We start from the raw sequence: 14,825 nt of genomic DNA on the forward strand, positions 1-14,825 counted from the left end.
ACCTCATCTGTAAAATGGGGATTAGACTGTGACTAATCGTCTAGACTGTGAGCCTGATGCTGGGTAGGGACCATCTCTATATGTTGCCAACTTGTACTTCCTAAGCGCTTAGTACAGTGCTCTGCACAGAGTAAGTGCTCAATAAATACGATTGAATGAATGAATGAATGATTAAGACTGTGAACCCCACATGGGACAAGGGCTGTGCCCAGCCTGATTAGCTTGTATCTACCCCAGCACTTAATACAGTGCCTGGCACATAGTAAGCACTTAACAAATACCATTCAAAGCCCCCTCCCCACAAAATAAAAAAATCCCTTCAGGGGAAAACCCAAGAATCCCATGGAATGATTACATGGACTCTGCTACTTCTCAACATTCTCTTTAAACTCTTAATTTAAGAAAATCATATCAGTGAAAAGAGAACTTAGAGTGGCACGGGGCCCTGCATCCAGCAGGAGCTCAATAACAATAATAATAATTAATAATAATAACAGTATTTGTTAAGTGCTTACTATGTGTCAAGCACTGTTCTAAGCACTGGGATAGATACAAGGTTATCAGGTTGCCCCACGTGGGGCTCACAGTCTTAATCCCCATTTTACAGATGAGGTAACTGAGGCACAGAGAAGCTAAGTGATTTGTCTAAAGTCACATAGCTGACAAGTGGTGGAGCCAGGATTAGAACCCACGACCTCTGGCTCCCAAGCCCGTGCTCTTTCCACTAAGCCAAGTTGCTTCTCAATCCTAGTGATGGATCGAGTCCTCCATGTTTCTGTCTTCCATTTCTTGGACACATCTGAGTCCAAGAGAAGAAGCATGGCTCAGTGGCAAAGAGCACAGGCTTTGGAGTCGGAGGTCATGGGTTCAAATCCCAGCTCCACTAATTATCAGCTGTGTGACTTTGGGCAAGTCATTTCACTCCTCTGCGCCTCCGTTTCCTCATCTGTAAAATGGGGATTCATTCATTCATTCATTCAATCATATTTATTGAGCACTTACTGTGTGCAGAGCACTGGACTAAGCGCTTGGGAAGTACAAGTTGACAACATCTACAGACGGTCCCTACCCAATGGCGGGCTCACAATCTAGAAAGGGGAGACAGACAACAAAACATATTAAGAAAATAAAATAAATGGAATGAATATGTACAGATAAAATAGAGCAATAAATACGTACAAACACATATACAGGTGCTGTGGGTGGGGAATGAGGTAAGGCGGGGGGGATGGGGGGAGGATAAATTCATTCATTCATTCAATCGTATTTCTTGAGCGCTTACTGTGTGCAGAGCACTGGACTAAGCGCTTGGGAAGTACAAGTCGGCAACATCTAGAGACGGTCCCTACCCAACGACGGGCTCACAGTCTAGAAGGGGGAGACAGACAACAAAACATATTAAGAAAATAAAATAAATAGAATGAATACGTGCAAATAAAATAACTAAATAGAGTAATAAATACGTACAAACATATATACAGGTGCTGTGGGGAGGGGAAGGAGGTAAGGTGGGGGTGATGGCGAGGATAAATTCATTCATTCATTCATTCATTCAATCGTATTAAGACTGTGAGCCCACCGTGGGACAACCTGATCACCTTTTAACCTCCCCAGTGCTTTAAACAGTGCTTTGCACATAGTAAGTGCTTAATAAATGCCATCATTATTATTATTATTATTGTGTTGAAGCCCGCCTTGATTGTTGCCCCCTGGAATCCCTGCAGAAATGTGACCCTCTGAAGTTGCATCATGTGAGGCCACCCCACTAAGCAACACAGCAGATAGACCCGCAGTCGGATTCTTCATGCTTTTTCCTAAGTACTAGCCACCCACGGCTGTAATTATCCCTTCGATTGGAGGCGTAGCACAATGAAACCAACAGCAGGCTTCACCACCCCTCCAGCTTATGTAAGCCGCCTCTCCAGAAAGGAACATCCTGCAGGCTTTGAACCGATCCCACATGGAGAAGCCTCCGGATCCAAAATAAGAAACTCGCTCTGAGCAATGAGGGGGAAAAAACATTTCCATACGTAATTCTCGGCAGTTAGAGCCCTTTAAGGATGCCAGAGACCCCAAGCCACGGACTCCCTGGGGATTGGACAAAGCTTGGAGTCTCCAATCGTATTCACTCCAGAATTGCGCTGGGGGAGACCCTGCTTCTTCAGCCAATCGCAGGAGGTGGCCAAGCCATAACCAGAAGCCCCAGAGGTTGCCACGGCAGTCCAGGGTCTCAGAGATCAATCAATCAATCAATCAATCATATTTATTGAGCGCTTACTATGTGCAGAGCACTGTACTAAGTGCTTGGGAAGTACAAATTGGCAACATATAGAGACAGGCCCTACCCAACATTGGGCTCACAGTCTAAAAGGGGGAGACAGAGAACAAAACCAAACATACTAACAAAATAAAATAAATAGAATAGATATGTACGAGTAAAATAAATAAATAAATAAATAGAGTAATAAATATGTACAAACATAAATACATATATACAGGTGTTGTGGGGAAGGGAAGGAGGTAAGATGGGGGGATGGAGAGGGGGACAAGGGGGAGAGGAAGGAAGGCCTCCTGGAGGAGGTGAGCTCTCAGCAGGGCCTTGAAGGGAGGAAGAGAGCTAGCTTGGCGGATGGGCAGAGGGATTGGGGGCATTCCAGGCCCGGGGGATGACGTGGGCCGGGGGTCGATGGCGGGACAGGCAAGAACGAGGCCTAACGGTGAGGAGATTAGCGGCGGAGGAGCGGAGGGTGCGGGCTGGGATGGAGAAGGAGAGAAGGGAGGTGAGGTAGGAGGGGGCGAGGGGATGGACAGCCTTGAAGCCCAGGGTGAGGAGTTTCTGCCTGATGCACAGATTGATTGGTAGCCACTGGAGATTTTTGGTGCCTATGCAACAATAATGATGGCCTTTATTAAGCGCTTACTATGTGCAAAGCACTGTTCTAAGCGCTGAGGAGGTTACAACGTGATCAGGTTGTCCCACGCGGGGTCTCACAATCTTAATCCCCATTTTACAGATGAGGTAACTGAGACACATAGAAGTTAAGTGACTTGCCCAAAGTCACACAGCTGATAATTGGTGGAGCCGGGATCTGAACCCATGACCTTTGACTCCAAAGCCCGCGCTCTTTCCACTGAGCCACGCTGCTTCTCTATGCAATGTCATGGAACAAGTCAGCGAGCTGTCCAGGGAAAACGTTTCGGCTTTTTTTTAAATGATACTTGTTAAGTACTTCCTATGTCCCTATTCTGGGGTAGGTACAAGCTATTCAGGTTGGACACAGTCCAATGTCTCACTTGGGGCTCACAGTCTTAATCCCATTTTGCAAAGGAGGTATCTGAGGCCCAGAGAAGTGAAATGACTTGCTCAAGGTCACGTAGCAGAAAAGTGGCAGAGCCAGGTTTAGAACCCAGGTCCTTCTATCTCCCAGGCCTGTGTTCTATCCACTAGGCACACTGCTTCCCATAGAGCACTTGCAGAGGTGAGTTAGGCGAATCCCCTGGCCCAGCCTTTTCAGCCTAAAAAAACCTCTCCAAAGGCACAGACCTGTAGGTGCAAAGGTTAAAATCTCCCCTCTTCGCCTCAGCCTGATCATGTTTAGCTATAAGCATTGCTTATATCTAATGGGCAATCCATCAATCCACCTCACAACTGTCTTGAAACTGACTAGCTGCAGCTCTTAAAATATAATAATAATAATAATGGCATTTATTAAGCACTTACTATGTGCAAAGCACTGTTCTAAGTGCAGGGAATCTTGGAACGTGCTGAGATGGACTGCGAAGGATCCTTTTCTCCAGAGTGCAGAATGCTTATCGAGATGCTTTCAAGCAGGCACAATGGCAAGGGCAAAACAGTAAGTCAGGTGACCGTCCTCACAGTGTAATTGTTGAGAAACCAATCTTATTATCATATTGGATTAATAATAAGAATAATAATAATGGCATTTGTTAAGCGCTTACTATGTGCAAAGCACTGTTCTAAGCGCTGGGGGGATACAAGGTGATGAGGTTGTCCCACATGGGGCTCACAGTCTTAATCCTCATTTTACAGATGAGGTAACTGAGGCTCAGAGAAGTTAAGTGACTTGCCCAGGGCCACACAGCCGACAGGTGGCGGAGCTGGGATTCGAACCCATGAACTCCTCACCCTGGGCTTCCAGGCTGTCCGTCCATCCCCTCGCCCCCTCCTACCTCACCTCCCTTCTCTCCTTCTACAGCCCACCCCGCACCCTCCGCTCCTCTGCCGCTAATCTCCTCACCGGACCTCATTCTCACCTGCCCCGCCATCGACCCCCGGCCCACGTCATCCCCCTGGCCTGGAATGCCCCCGTTCCCTCTGCACATCCGCCAAGCTAGCTCTCTTCCTCCCTTCAAGGCCCTACTGAGAGCTCACCTCCTCCAGGAAGCCTTCCCACACTGAGCCCCTGCCTTCCTCTCCCCCTCATCCCCCTCTCCATCCTCCCCATCTTATCTCCTTCCCTTCCCCACAGCACCTGTATATATGTATGTATGTTTGTACATATTTATTACTCTATTTATTTATTTATTTATTTTGTGCATATCTATTCTATTTATTTTATTTTGTTAGTATGTTTGGTTTTGTTCTCTGTCTCCTCCTTTTAGACTGTGAGCCCACTGTTGGGTAGGGACTGTCTCTATATGTTGCCAACTTGTACTTCCCAAGTGCTTAGTACGGTGCTCTGCACATAGTAAGCACTCAATAAATATGATTGATTGATTGATTGATTGACCTCCGACTCCAAAGCCCATGCTCTTTCCACTGAGCCACGCTGCTTCTCATGATTGATTGATGATAGGGCACCTGGGCTGATGATATGAGAAGCAATATGGCCTGGTGGAAAGAGCATGAGGCTAGGAGACTGAGGTCCAGGTTCTAATCCTGACTCTGATCTTGGGCAAGTCACTTAACTTCTCTGTGCCTCAGTTCTCCTCTTTGCCCCCCGACTTAGACTGTGAGCCCCATGCAGGACAGGGGCTGTGTCCAACCTAATTCACAGTTCCCAACCCCTCTGAAATTCCTGCTCTCTCTTCACTCCCACGTTCACCACGAAAAGCTGGCACCCATGCACTGACCTATATTATTTCATACACAAGACAACATTTCTCCCTAAGAAACATAGCTCATTTTTTTTTTCTCAGGTACTGGACATATCCGCCATTGATATCCCCAGAGGATAGCAGGGAAGTAGAGAGAAGATTTGTGGAAGCTGGGAAAAAAAAAAAGGGACTTGTTTTATCCCTTTGGACAGTTAACTAATAATAATAATAATAATAATGGTATTTATTAAGTGCTTACTATGTGCAAGGCACTGTTCTAAGCGCTGGGGAGGTTACAAGGTGATCAAGTTGTCCCACGGAGGGCTCACAGTCTTAATCCTCATTTTACAGGTGAGGGAACTGAGGCACAGAGAAGTTAAATGACTTGCCCAAAGTCACACAGCTGTCGACAATTGGCAGAGTCGGGGATGTGAATCCGTGACCTCTGACTCCAAAGCCCGTGCTCTTTCCACTAAGCCATGCTGCTCCTCTACCAGAAACTCCATTGCAGAGAAAAGTCACACTGAAACATTTAAAATCCTGCTTTGTCTGTTACGAGGCGAGAATGGTCATGTAGAAAAAAAACAATTAATAGTCATGAAAGGAAGTAAATGATGTTAATTATCTTTACCAGGCCAGCTCCCTCATAAATTATAGGTTTAATGAATGATTGGACCTTAGAAGAAACAGTAATAATTAGATGAGAGGAATGTAGTAATTCTTCCAAATCTAGTAAATTTGAAAAGGTCAATTTAAAATTCCTTTCTGTAACTTCCGTGACCTCATACTTTCTTCCAAAAAATTACCTCTCCTGGAAAACACACGTCCTCAGGAAAAAGAAAACTATTTCACAACCTTTTGAGGACCTGCTATTATAGTTATTTCCACCCAAACAACACTTATAACAAGCAAAAACGGACCTGAGGCCTTCTTCAGGCTCGCAACTTCATCTGGTTTTGGTTGGGGAAATGGTTGGCATGCTTCTGTCTTTCGCTCCCTGTGGGCCTAGCTGAATTTGGTGCTTCCTTCATCATGCCACCTCCTAGGATCTTTTCTTCTGGATTTTTCTATGGGAAGGGTTTTAACTATTCATCTTTAACAAGGGACATGAGTGCTATTTTTTCTACCAAACGCGATTTAACAGAATTAGGGAATTGTTATCTTCTGTTTTTTCTTTCTGTAATGTTTCATTGCCAGAGATTGTAAGAAACCGAAGGTGTTTAATACCTTTCAACAAAGAACTAAAATACCTGGAAAATATCCATTCATTAATTCTCAGTAGCCATAGGGTGGAGAGAGTAGGAGATATTAATTCTGTTTCATAGAGGGAAAAACTCGTATTCTCATGTGCAGTGATAATTTTATGTGGATTTGACATTGTGGTATGAGCTGTTGGATCATTTATTTTAGACCTTCCTTTTCTTTCTTCGAGAAGTGAGATCATTTTGCCCTTTTCTAATCTTGTATAATACACACCACCCGTGGATCAATCAGTGGCATTTGAGTGCTCACTGTGCTCACAGCACTGTACTAAGTGCTTAGGAGAGTGCAATAGAATAGAGTTAGCAGACATGTTCCTTTTCCACAACGAGCTTACAGTCTAGAGGATATAAAAAAGAAAAGACTTATTTACGTTCCACTTCTTCAGATCGGTTCCCTTGTTCTTATTTACGCGTATTGTAGTGCTTTGGGGTGGGGGTTGGTTGTGGAGGCTCTTGAGTTCTGATTGGTCTTTTCGATTTAAAGTTCTCCATCAAAACCTGACAAGCTGATCTTTAAGCCATTTTCAGCTCATCAATATTTATAAAGATGGTATCATTAGTCTAGTAGCCTTTAGAGAACGATAATGCATCCAGAAATGGGGCCCTTTGGCTAGGCAGGGATAGGAGCTATAATCTGTAGAAATGCTTCCACTAGGTTAGTTATCATGAGTCGATCTTCATTGTCTTCAGGCTCGGTGAGTGGAGAAATTACAGACTCTTCTTTTCCTGGGAGGATTTGAAATTAATAGTCGAAAGAGGGCAAGGAATTAGATGTCAAGGCCAATGCAGGGCTGAGTCTGTTTATTTAGGAATGTACAGCCCTGTCTGGAATTGGGATTGGACACAGTGACCTCTCGGTGATCCTTCCATCCTTAAAATCTTTTATCATTTAGCCATATTTCTACTGACTGAATCCATTCATTCCATACCACTTCAGTAGCCCTGTCTGTTTTGTCTCATTGGTTTCAATCCCCACAGCAATTACCTAAAAGTGAAGGCAGTTCACCTTGGCAGTACTTTCTCAGCACTTTATATATCCATTTTAAAGGACAAGTAAGAATCATAAACATCCATTGCTCCATCCTCACAAAACTCCAGTAAGTCCAGAGAAGCAGCATGTCCCAGTGGAAGGAGAATGGGCCTGGAATTCAGAGGATCTGGGGTTGAATCCCAGCTCTGCCCCTTATCTGTATGACCTTGGACAAGTCACTTAATTTCTCTGGGCCTCAGTTCCCTCATCTGTAAAATGGAGATTAAGACTGTGAGCCCCATGTGCAACAGGGACTGTGTCCACCCTGATTATCTTGTATCTACCCCAGCACTTAGAACAGCGCTTGACATTTGGTAAGCCCTTAAATACCATTTTAAAAAAGCTGATTCATTCATTCAATCGTATTTATTGAGCGCTTACTGTGTGCAGAGCACTGTACTGAGCCCTTGGGAAGTACAAGTCGGCAACATATGGAGACGGCCCCAACCCAACAACGGGCTCACAGTCTAGGGGGAGATGTGTAGGTCTCAAAACCTACTAAGGAAAACAAATCTATTTTTTTCTTATGCATTTTAAGGCTAACAGTATTCCACCTGGCTGTTCTTAAAACAGAAAGAACATTTAGGACCTCAAAAGTAAAAGCCCCAACATCAAGATATGGCGCTCATGAAGTCTGATTCTCTCCTTCATTGAAGAAAGGAGAGGGAGAAAGGGGGAGAGGGAGGAAGGGAGAGAGGGAGAGGCAAGAGGTGAAAGAGGAGGAGGAGGAAACACAGGTTAGGACAGAAATACTACATGAATCAGCACCAACTGAAAACACCTACTTTGTTTCTGTGGAGATTAAAGAAGGAATTAATTTCCATCGCCTCATCCGCTCAACAGTCACCCTTAACTCTTCTGTTTATTCACCTTATTCATAGCTCTTACATACATATACACATTTATATAAAATATTGATTTATGTTAATTTTCACTTATTCATCTATCCTCCCATACCTTTGCTGTCAACAATTATATCTCGTTCTTTCTCCCGCTCCCACAATTTATAAATAATTTAGGTCAGCCTGTCCCTCCCATTAGAGTAAAAGCTCCCTGAGGGCAGGGGCTTTGACTCTTAACTTTTATGGAATTCCATCAAGCTTTTAGTACAGTGTTCTGAAGACAATATAGACTGGTTTTTGGTGTGAAGACAATGCAACTGAATCCATGAGAATCACTTAAACGCTGTGTCCGTGAAAACAGTCAGTCAATTGTATTTACCGAGTGCTTACTGTGTGCAGAGCACTATACTAAGCATTTGGGAGAGTACAATATATCAATAAACAGTGAGTTTAAAGTCACAATAATGCATCTTTTCTGGGCTCTTGCCACTTGGGAGAGCACGCTCAAACACCAGTAGTTTAAAGTGGAAAGGTACATCCTGTCACGAGCAGGCCAGGCCCTGGATTTGTTTTTACAGTAGTGAGGATTCGCACTGCACCATCCGCATTCCCTCGTCCAATCCTACGTCCAATCGGTAGTATTTACTGAGCACTTACTGTGTACAGAGCACTGTACTTGTTGCCAACTTGTACTTCCCAAGCGCTTAGTACAGTGCTCTGCACACAGGAAGCGCTCAATAAATATGATCGATCGATTACTCTATTTATTTTACTTGTACATATCTATTCCATTTAGTTCATTTTGTTAATATGTTTGGCTTTGTTCTCCGTCTCCCCCTTCTAGACTGTGAGCCCACTGTTGGGTAGGGACTGTCTCTATATGTTGCCAACTTGTACTTCCCAAGTGCTTAGTACAGTGCTCTGCACACAGTAAGCGCTCAATAAATATGATTGATTGATTGATTGATTGTACTGTTTGAGAGAGTACTATACAACAGAATTAGCAGACATGTTCCCTGCCCACAACGAGGTTCCAGTAGCAGGATGCAATACCAGTTGGCTGGCTGGAAGAACTGGATTGAGTCTGTGATCACGGAACCAAGTATCCCTTTTAGACTGTGAGCCCACTGTTGGGTAGGGACTGTCTCTATATGTTGCCAATTTGTACTTCCCAAGCGCTTAGTACAGTGCTCTGCACATAGTAAGCGCTCAATAAATACGATTGATGATGATGATGAAACCTCAGTGGCAGCATTGGCGGCAACCTCCTGCACAACTAATGTGAATCCTGAGTATATTTTAGTGAGGAAATCATTCATCAATCCACCAGTGGTATTTATTGAGGGTTTACTGGGGCCAGGGTGTACTGAGCACTTGGGAGAATACAACAGACCTGGTAGACAAGCAGCTTTTCTGGGCTTCATAATAAAGCGTGGCTTAGAGGAGAACAGCGCAATGGCCTGGGAGTTGGAAGGACCTAAAACAGTGCTTTGCACATAGTAAGCGCTTAATAAATGCCATTAAAAAAAAAAAAAGGACCTGGGATCTAATCCCGGCTCTGCCATATGTCTGCTGGGTGACCTTGGGCAAGTCACTTAACTTCTCTGGGCAGTAAACAGTTACCTCGTTTGTAAAATGGGGATTAAGAATTATGACCCCCAGGTGGGACAGGGGCTGTGTCCAACTCAATAATCCTATATCTACCCCAGCACTTAGAACAGTGCTTGGAACATAGTTAGCACTTAAATACCATAATTAGTTTAAATCACACTACTCTGAGCCCAAAGGAGCAGCCCAACTCTAAATTTTCCCATTCATAAGAAAATCCCAAAGTTTTCTCCCCCTTTCTAGCATAGATACAACTCCTTCCTTCTCTTGTTCTTCCTCTATACATACACACACAAACACACACTCCTGTCATGTAAACACACAGGTATATGTATAACCATTCTTGGTAGATAACGGTGACAGTCTATTCATGTATGGGCTGGCAAAGATTCATTATCAATCAGGTCTCATTTTCCATTAAGTGATGAGTCATATTACAAAAGAGCAAGGGCTTGGGAGTCAGAGGTCATGGGTTCAAATCCTGCCTCTTCTGCTTGTCAGCTGTGTGACTTTGGGCAAGTCACTTCACTTCTCTGTGCCTCAGTTACCTCATCTGTAAAATGGGGATTAAGACTGTGAGCCCCACAAGGGACAACCTGATCACCTTGTATCCTCTCCAGCGCTTAGAACACTGCTTTGCACATAGTAAGTGCTTAACAAATGCCATCATTATTATTATTATATTAACTAGGAAGAGTTACTGATTTTTAAAGGAAACAGAATGTGTAACAATGCTTTTTATGGGCTACTCTTTTTAACCCCTGTACAGAGAGAGGTGTGAGTTTCAAGAGGACCCACTCGGCATTAAGAAAGGTGTTTTCAAGGGTTTCCTTTAGTCAGATCCCCAGATTTCAAAGCATTTCAGTGGTGAGTTATCATATCCATAACTGGGCCCATTAGACCAGGTGCTCAGCCTAGATAATTCTAAAAAAAACCACTGAGCATCTGGCCTATTTATTTTAAGAAGAGATGTGACTCTTTTCTAATTTGTGTAAGTGATCACAGCATCCAATATGGAACATGCTTTGGGTACCAAACTGGAGAGAAAGAAAGGAAAAACAGCTGAGGTTCCAGGAAGTCTTACCCAAAGTTGAAATGAGAAATAGGCCCACGATATCACTCAATCAGGGGGGTTTGGAATTGGAGATTGACAATGATGACTAGTCAGAAATGCTTGGCCCCAAGTGGACTGCGTGTGACTATGCCATTTTCAATCCATTGTATTTACTGAGCACTTACTGTGTGCAGAGCGCTCTACTAAGCACTTAGGAGAGTCCAATATGACAATATAGCAGACATTCTGGTTTTCAGTCAACAGTATTTACTGGGTGCAAAGCACTGTACTAAACTCTTGGGAGAGTACAGTAGAATTAGACAATGATCCCCCCTGCCTTACCTCCTTCCCCTCCCCACAGCACCTGTATATATGTATATATGCTTGTACGTATTTATTACTCTATTTTATTTGTACATATTTATTCTATTTATTTTACTTTGTTAATATGTTTGGTTTTGTTGCCTTTCCCCCCCTTCTAGACTGTGAGCCCGCTGTTGGGTAGGGACCGTCTCTATATGTTGCCAACTTGTACTTCCCAAGCGCTTAGTACAGTGCTCTGCACACAGTAAGCGCTTAATAAATACGATTGAATGAATGAATCTGTAGAGAAGTAGCGTTTCTCAGTGGAAAGAGCCCGGGCTTTGGAGTCAGGGGTCATGGGTTCAAATCCCGGCTCTGCCACTTGTCAGCTGTGTGACTTCGGGCAAGTCACTTAACTTCTCTGGGCCTCAGGTCCCTCATCTGTAAAATGGGGATTAAGACTGTGAGCCCTACGTGGGACAACCTGATCACCTTGTAACCTCCCCAGCGCTTAGAGCAGTGCTTTGCACATAGTAAGCGCTTAATAAATGCCATTATTATTATTATTATTATTACCCATGCCAGTTTTCCACTGTGGCACCCAGGGCCCTGCTTCTGACATGTCCTTTGGCCTTGACAAATTTCAGAACTTTGGGAAGGTTTGGTTGTGACTAGATTCTTGAGGACCTCGGGCAACTGAACTCTGAAGCCCCTGACAGCCAGGCCTGTTGGGCGCTGAACTTTGTCTTATATGCTGCTTTTGGCAATAAACCAATCAATCCTGTTTATGGAGTACTTACTGTGAGCAGAGCACTGTACTCAGCACTTGGGAGAATACAATATAATTTTGCACTTACATAATTTCCCTATTCCTTGTATTTCTGCCACCAAACACTTCCCCACCTTATTCTTAGGTTGTGAGGCCTTAAAGGGCCAGGGTCCATATCTAATTCTCCCCTCTGTATTTTTCCCCAGGGCTCAGTACAGTGTTTTGCACACAGTAGTAGGTGTTTTATAAATACTGCTACTTCTACTCAAGGAGTATGCAACCAAGGGGGCGAGATGGATACTAAAACAAATCACAGACAGGAGGAGGAAGGAGATGAACATGTGTCCTTGAGATGGTGCTAATAATAATGAATAATAATAATAATAATGATGGCATTTATTAACCACTACTATGTGCTAAGCACTGTTCTAAGTGCTGGGGAGGTTACAAGGTGATCAGGTTATCCCACGGGGGCTCACAGTCAATCCCCATTTTACAGATGAGGTAACTGAGGCACAGAGAAGTTAAGTGATTTGGCCAAAGTCACAAAGCTGACAATCGGCAGAGCCGGAATTTGAACCCATGACCTCGGACTCCAAAGCCCGGGCTCTTTCCACTGAGCCACGCTGCTTCTCAAGTATGCAAGGGTTTTGCAAGCTTGTGGCCTAGGGGATAAAGAAGCATGGGCCTGGGCATATGATCTTTTCACTAGGCCACACTTATGAAGATTCGGAGAATAACTAGTTATTTGTATGAATCAAAACATCTGTAGTCACACAACCTAGGAGGCAATTACAGGACTATGGACTATCAATCCTCTGGCTTCTGGGTTAGCGCTCAATAAATACGATTGATGATGATGATGATGATGGGCACGTGCTGATCACCAGATGGAATAAAAACGACTCTCCCTCATCTCTTCCCTCACCTTCCCCTTAGCAAGGTAAAGCATGACAGTGATTCACAGCTTTTCTCCATTGTCTTCAGTTACTTGGGGATTTTTATTTCCTATTAAATACAACCCAGTTGGGGGGCTGTTTTAAGCAAGCTATTATCAAGTTGTGCGTCATTAGGGGAAAAAAAAAATCTTCAAAAGCTTGCCAATCTATCTCAAGGAAATAGACTTGAGCTAAGTGTATGAGGAAATGGTGAAATTCACATCAAGAGATTTTGGAATTCATTTAATTACCTAAATCCTGATCAAATGAAGTTAGGGATTGGACCATCGGGGAATACTTCACAACGGAAGCTTTAGATACGGAATGGAAACATATTTGGTTCCAATCCCCCCTTTATCCACACAATACCACTGATTGACTTCCCAAGCGCTTAGTACAGTGTTCTGCACACAGTAAGCGCTCAATAAATACGATTGATGATGATGATTGACAAGTCATGTGCTCTTCTGGGTGAGGAATAGAGAGGAGCCACTTGAGTGCCAGACAGAGACAGCATTTAGGGCTAAAGTGACCACTGCCCATTGCCGTTGTTTTGCCACAATCCAGCAAGTTGTTCATTCATTCAATCGTATTTATTGAGCGCTTACTGTGTGCAGAGCACTGTACTAAGCGCTTGGGAAGTCCAAGTGGGCAACATCTAGAGCCGGTCCCTACACAACAACGGGCTCACAGTCTAGAAGGGGGAGACAGACAACAGAACAAAACATGTAGGCACATGTCAAAATCGTCAGAACAAATAGAATTATAGCTATATGCACATCATTAACAAAATAAATAGAATAGTAAATTTATACAAGTAAAATAAATAGAGTAATAAATCTGTACAAATATATACAAGCGCTGTGGGGAGGGGAAGGTTGCCTTGATACTGGCTGTTCTGGCTCGTGCGTAGGGAAAGTGTCTGTTGTTGTATCGTACTCTCCCAAGTGCTTAGTACAGTGCTTTGCACACAGTAATAATAATAATAATGATGATAGCATTTATTAAGCACTCACTATGTGCAAAGCACTGTTCTAAGCGCTGGGCAGGTTACAAGGTGATCAGGTTGTCCCACAGTCTTAATCCCCATTTTACAGTTGAGGTAACAGGCACAGAGAAGTGAAGTGACTTGCCCAAAGTCACACAGCTGACAATTGGTGGAGCTGGGATTTGAACCCACGCCCTCTGACTCCAAAGTCCGCGCTCTCTCCAGTGAGCCACGGTGAAGTAATACGATTGAATGAGTGAATGTGTAGAGCACTGTACTAAACACTTGATCAATCAATCAATCAGTCAGTCGTATTTATTGAGCACTTACTGTGTGCAGAGCACTGTACTAAGTGCTTGGGAAGTACAAGTTGGCAACATATAGAGACCTGATACAATACAACAGAGATGGTAGACACAATCTGTGCCCACAAGAGGCTTCAAGGGCAGGAAACAAGTGAGTTTCCCGTACCCAGAGGTAACATCCCTGAAATACTGTCTTTGAAATTCACCCCCTCCAAACTCCAATCAATCAATCAATCAATCATATTTATTGAGCGCTTACTATGTGCAGAGCACTGTACTAAGCGCTTGGGAAGTACAAATTGGCAACATATAGAGACAGTCCCTACCCAACATTGGGCTCACAGTCTAAAAGGGGGAACTCCACCACAGGTTGCCTCCCCCCTCAAAATGTAAAGTGCCAAGTGACACCCCTAGGCATTGTTTCCTCACCTTTAACCCTACTGCAACAAACCCCAGCAAACTCCATTCATTCATTCGTATTTATTGAGCGCTTACTGTGTGCAGAGCACTGTACTAAGCACTTGGGAATCAATCAACCAATCGTATTTATTGAGCGCTTACTGTGTGCAGAGCACTGTACTAAGCACTTGGGAAGTACAAGTTGGCAACATCTAGAGACGGTCCCTACCCAACAGCGGGCTCACAGTCTAGAAGGGGGAGACAGACAA

Source organism: Tachyglossus aculeatus, chromosome 14 (genome assembly GCF_015852505.1).
Source record: "Tachyglossus aculeatus isolate mTacAcu1 chromosome 14, mTacAcu1.pri, whole genome shotgun sequence".
NCBI classification, from domain to species: domain Eukaryota; kingdom Metazoa; phylum Chordata; class Mammalia; order Monotremata; family Tachyglossidae; genus Tachyglossus; species Tachyglossus aculeatus.